The sequence below is a fragment of the Acomys minous genome (genome assembly GCF_964271855.1).
Source record: "Acomys minous genome assembly, chromosome: 7".
NCBI lineage: Eukaryota > Metazoa > Chordata > Mammalia > Rodentia > Muridae > Acomys > Acomys minous.
In genome coordinates this window covers 11,179,770-11,186,556 of record NC_140488.1, presented here as the reverse complement: position 1 = coordinate 11,186,556, position 6,787 = coordinate 11,179,770, and positions in this window count along the sequence as shown.

The window sequence follows — 6,787 nt, the reverse complement described above, 5'->3', positions numbered from 1 at the left end:
GTAATTCTCCAACAAAGAGATATCATAAAAAGGTACTTCCATAAGAAATGTTAAATAGCCCAACGTCATGCCAATGTTTTGTACAACAACCATTAAAAGTAATTTGCAGATAGTTTCCTCAGTCTATCATTTACCATTACATGGATGATATTCTGCTACATGATTCTGATCCTAATGTTTTAAAAAAATGTTTGAGAAACACAAAAAAATCTGCCATGCTAGAGATTACAAATTACTGTAAACAAAATAGAAAGAGGAGATTCAATTACCTATTTAGGCTATAAAATAACTAAACAAAAAATTTGACCACAAAAGGTACAGATCTGTAGAGATCAATTACAAACTTCTAATAACTTTCAAATATTATTCAGAAGTATTAACTGATTAAGGTCTACAATCAGGTTAACTACCTATGAGTTAAGTAACTTGTTTCAAAAGTTAGAAGGGGATTCAGATTTAAACAGTCCAAGGTGTCTAACTGCTAAAAACAAAAAAGGAGTTATTTCTGGTAGAACAAAAACTTCAAAAGACGTATGTGGACAAAATTGATCCTGAATTTGGTTACATTCTCGTTATTTTGCCTTCAAAACATTCTCCTACTGAGCTTCTTATACAAAGAAAAGACAAAAATCATAAAATGAATATTCCTGACTAACAAATAAAACAAAAATTTAAAAATATACATTAAAAATTTTCTAAATTGATTACAAAAATAAAATAAAAATAAAGTTGTGCCAACTGTCAAAAAGGACGTGGCAAAAATTGTAGTGTCTCTTACTGATTCTAAGATTATGTTGTTATGGGTAATTAATAAAGATTGAGAAAGAACTTGTAGTGATTATTTGAGAGACATTAACAATAGATACCTAAAAATCAAATGTATACAGTTTATAAACAAAACTAATTGGATCATTCCAAGTATTGTAAAAAGGTCACCAATCTCAGGGACACCTACCTTCTTCACTGATACAAATAAATTGGGTATGGCTGGTTGTAAATTAGATAAAATGACTAAGATGATTAAAAGCCCATTTATATCAGTTCAAAAATCAAAATTGTATACAATCCTTATGGTATTGTTAGATTATCCTAAATCTCTTAATATAACTACTGACTCTCAATATGCTAAAAGAGTTGTTTTACATATAAAAACTACCAAATTTACTCCTAATAACTCAAAATTAACTACATTATTTATAAAACTACAACAGGTCATCAAACACAAAAGTATCCCTTATATATTACTCATATTTGATCCCATACAAATTTACCAGGTCCACTGACACACAAATAATAAGGAGATTGACAAATTACTGATAGATAATGTATTCAAGGCCTCAAAATCTCATTTAAAAACATCATGTTAATAGTAAGGGGTTAAATAAAAAGATTCCCTATCACTTGACAACAAGCCAGAAAAATATTTAATAAGTGTCCTACATGTTCCTTATATAATCAAGTCCCATTACCTGCTAAAATTCACCCTAGAGGTACCAAAAATTATAACAGATGGATGTGTTTTATTTTACAAAATTTAAATTTAGATTTTCAATAAACAACTGCCTTAAGTTCTAAAAGGGCTAACTGTGTAATTACTCATTTACTAAAAATAATGACAATTATAAAAATACCTACACAAATTAAGACTGACAATGCTCCTACATATGTGTCCTTTAAGATTAAAAATTCTTTATGTATTATAATATACAACATGTTACTAGTATACCTCACAACCCCACAAAACAAACAGCTATAAAAAAAACCTAATCATACCTTTAAAAAGTGCTTATTAAACAAAAGGAAAGGATAAAAACACCCAGAGTCCGATTAAATAATGCTTTGTTGACTCTAAATTTTCTTCATGTTAATAATAAAAGAATGTCAACTACAAAGAAACATTGGGTGATATAAAAAAAACTAAAGAACAAGAAAAACCAATATTCTACAAAGATTTGTCAAGTATAAAATAAAAATCTCCAATAGTTTTGAGATGAGGTCGTGGGTATACATATGTTTCCACAAAAACACGATGCCCCCTTTTCTAGTAGGTGGGGTAGGTATTTCTGTTGAGTTACCAATGCTCATTTTTGCCTAAGAGGGCTAACTATAAATTAATAAAAGTTTCATTTAGAGATTTCTTTTTTCTATCTTTCTTTCTTTCTTATCTTTCTATCCCATCTAACATTTAAAAAAGAAAAGGGATAAAGCTTTATAAAATAAAAAGTAGATTATTAAATCTACTAACTTCAAAATTCTTACACTGATATTGTAGATTAATAAAAACATAAAACTATTTTAATTGCTAAAAATTTAAGACTATTTTATTTAACTTTTACTTCACATTGATAAAAACTTAAATTGTGTATTTTTATTCATTTTATGCCTTATGTTATATTTTAACAAAATATTATATATTGTATGTTAGTAAAAACTTAAGATCATTTTGTTTAATGTTTATTTAATGTATTATTCATGTGCCACTCAATCAAAAAGGTAATATCTTATAGAAATTATTAATAACCTGTTAAAAAAGATCAAAGATAAAATTTGATATTTAGTTATCTATAAATCTTACTAGATACTAATTTACTTGGTCATAAAACAAGTTTGTTTAGTTTCTTGTATATGTCTTCAAAAATAGATTGATAACTATAAAAATAGATAAAAATTTGGTCTTCAAACTCTTCAAAGATCCACAAAATATGACATTTTATAATAAAGGGATTTCATAACAAAAAAAAAAACACCATCTGCTCCTGGCCACATCTCTGTATAAATCATTAAAGATGAGGACATCAAAAGACAAGGGTGACAGATTAGTCACTAGACTAAAAAATTGCTCTTATCTCTACTGCTAATGACAGACTGACTATCTGCTATGATCAACAGTAATGCTGAAAAGTTGACTGTCCAGCTTTACAGAAACTAGGAAAGCCAAACCATCAAAACTCCTGCTTCACAAAACAGTTTGTTAGATGCTTTGAGCCAATAAAACTAAAGATGGATCACCCCAACAATGGAAAAATCTGGTGACTGTCCAAGTGGTCAATTCTCTCTGTCCTATCAACACATAAAAGTTGCCTGCCAACACTTCCTTTCCATTAGATAAAATGTCCTTCTTAGGTCTCTGATAACATTAAAGACTAGATAACCACAGTGTTACTAAAAACTTTAGTTTAAAAAATAAAAACACATTTATAGATTGATAAGTACCATCTCTAATAAAGAGACTTTAAAAAACTTTAGACAATAAAAAAGGACTCTCTTTAATAAGATAGTAAAATACTTTCTCCAAAGTTAACAAATATAAAAAGATTGTGTTATATATTTGATACTTAAATATTCTATATATTTATATTTATGTATATAGTTCTTAAATTTTTTAAAGAAAAGGGGGAAGGATTGTTAATTTTGTCCCAGGTGTAAGCAGTCTTGGCGGGCTTTGCCCCTTGGAAACACCATGGATATATTGTGATAGACTGAATGGAGACATGCTAGGTCTAAAATTCAAGAACTGGACAGGGGACTCCAGCCGGGCTATTGTGTTTTTAATCAAACATCAATGGGGACAGAGATCCTGACGCAGACCAGCCACTGCACATCCAAAAAAGATGCTTGTGGAGGAGAAAAGAGGAGGCTACAGTTTTAAAAACAGGATCACCCAATTAAGAAATGGGGCTCAGAACTAAACAGAATTTTCAACAGAGGAATATCGAATGGCTGAGAAACATTTAAAGAAATGCTCAACATCTTTAGTCATCAGAGAAATGCAAGTCAAACCAACTCTGAGATTCCATTTTACACCCATCAGAATGGCTAAGATCAAAAATTCAAGTGACATCACATGCTGGTGAGGATGTGGAGAAAGAGGAATACTCCTTTATTGCTGGTAGGAATGCCAACTAGTACAACCACTTTGGAAATCTATCTGGGGCTATCTCAGAAAACTGGGAATACAGCTTCCTTAAGACTCAGCTATTCCACTCCTTGGAATATACCTAGAAAATGTTCCACCACACAACAAGGACATATGCTCAACCATGTTCATAGTGGCCTTATTCATAATAGCCAGAACATGGAAACAGCCTAAGTAGATGAATAAAGAAACTGTGGCACATTTACACTATGGAATACTACTCAGCTATTAAAAACAAGGAATTCCAGAAATTTGTGGACAAATGGATTGAACTAGAAATGGTCATAATTAGTGAGTTCACCCAGAAGCAGAAAGAGTCAAATGGTATATACTCACTTATAACTGGACACTAGCCCAAGGGGCATGTCCCATGAAAGTCTTCACTTACCAGGAAAGTGGGACAGAGGGGAGGACATCCTATTGGGATTTTAGGTGAGAGAGTCATGGGAGAATGGGGAAATAGAAGGATCCAGAGGGTCCTAGAAACCTACAAAAAGAACATTATGATGGGCAGATCTGAGCCCAGGGGTCCTGCTCAAACTTTGGCACCAGCCAAGGACAATATGTGCAGTAAACTTTGAACCCCTACCCAGATCTAGCCAATGGATAGGACATTCTCCACAGTTGAGTGGAGAGTGGTGCCCCATATTTAACCCTGTCTCCTGTACAGGAAGGCCTGGTGGCACTCAGAGGAAGTGTAGCAGGCTACCAAGAAGAGACTTGATACCCTATGAGCATATACAGGGGGAGAAAGTCCCCCTCAGTCACAATCATAGGGGAGGGGAGGAAGGGGAAAGTGGGAGGGAGGGAAGAATGGGAGGATACAAGGAATGGGATAATCATTGAGATGTAATATGAATAAATTAATAATAAAATATTTAAAAAAAACAGAATCACAGATAGATCAGAAAAAGGACCAACTTACCGGCTGGACCACTTTACAGGCCAGAGACACCTGGGGATCTATCATGTGGAACAGATACCAAAAGGTTTACTTTTGTTTCCCTTTAACCCTTTTTCCTCCTTGTGTAGGACTTTTGGATTGTATAACAAAGTCTAATCGTTAAAAAGTAGAGCCAACAAAAACCATAACAAGAAAGCACTCAGTGCATAAGTGACTATGTACACCCTTAATTACTTAGTAACTTTATTAAAAGCTTTTTATAAACACATGTATCTATCTTGTTTAGTTGGGAGCATTATAATGTTTCACTTTTTTCTCTTTCGACCTTATTTTCACATTTTATAATAGATTTAGAGATGACATAAATCTTCCAGTGGTGTTTTTCTTTTTTTAAAAAGTATTTAACAATTGAAATAGGTACATTTCATTCTGAACTTGATATTAGATTCAACTTATTAAGTTACATAAAATTGCAGTATTTTTCTTTGATTGGAGATTAAATAGTTTGCATGACTCTCTAGCTCAAATTGGAAAGAATTAACTTGTAGTCAGTGTGAGTTCTTCAACATGTGGTCACAATGTACCGTTCCATTTATTTAAGTGTAATATAATTACTGTTTGCAATGTTTTATCATTTTCATTGTAGATGATTCATATTTATGTTATTTAATTTATCCACAAGTACATGGAGGTTTTTATACTATTTCTTTTTTTTCTTACATGCATATTGCTATGTAATAGCCAATCTGAAAGGTAGCATATTATATGATTTCAAATGTATGGTATTCTAGACACTTGTCTATATCCACAGAATGTCTAGCACAAACTATAGTTAGTACAATACTCTAGTTAGTATTATACAGCTAGGCATGTAATCCCAACACTTAGGAGAACCACAAGTTATAGACAGCCTGGTCTACCTAGAAATCCTAGGCCAGCTAGAGTTACATGATAAAGCCTTACTTAAAAAAAAGAAAGAGGGCCTGGAGAGATGGCCCAGAGGTTAAGAGCACTGGCTCCTCTTCCAGATGTCCTTAGTTCAATTTCCAGCAACCACATGGTAGCTCACAACCATCTTTAATGAGATCATGGTTCCTCTTCTGGCTGGCAGGCATACATGCAGACAAACATTGTATACATTATAAATAAGTCTTTAAATATAAAAATAAGAGTACTTTCTGATTTCCAAATTGAAACTGCTTCCCCTAACCACCACCTCCAAAAAAATCCTGTGGAAAAAGTACAACAAAATCAACCCATTAAAACAAAATCATTTCCAAAATAGCTAAGCATTTAACAAGGCCATCAGGAGATGACAACAACTTTAGGAGTCAGCAAGGTGTTATTAGACGGATGCTGATTTGTATGCAGGCTCTCCATTGTCACGGTCCTGGTAGCGACAGGAGGGACTTCTGAAGACAAGATGTCCAGTATTTTTAGCCATTATAAGGAACACAGAATGCTTCTCTTTGTGCTTTACATTTATATAAGTGATGGGAACTGTAACACATGTCCCAGTACTTTACTTCTTGAGCCATCATACCAGCTACCATGACAGGAATTTCTGAAAGTATCTGTAACTATATTAAATGCAGTTTTTTTTCATTTGATTTGTTTTGTAAAATATTTGAGAAAAGTTTATTAATAAGGAAAGCTACTATATCTTTTCATATTGGTCACATTTTCATTAGCAATGTGTAAAATAATGCTTTTCATTATTACTTTGTACATATGAATACATTCTTTATTGATCATGCTCCCTCTGGGCAGATTATTCATTTAAAAAACCATGTTTGTGTGTGTGTGTTGCTTTTTGAAGGCCTAATATCTGTCTCTATTGGTAGTGAACAATACATGATTAATTTTTACGTTTTTATAAATTTCTTATATGCATGTAACGTGTTTTGATCGATCCATTCCTATCACCCCTTTCAGTTTTACACCCAGCTTTACCAACACTTTTTCCT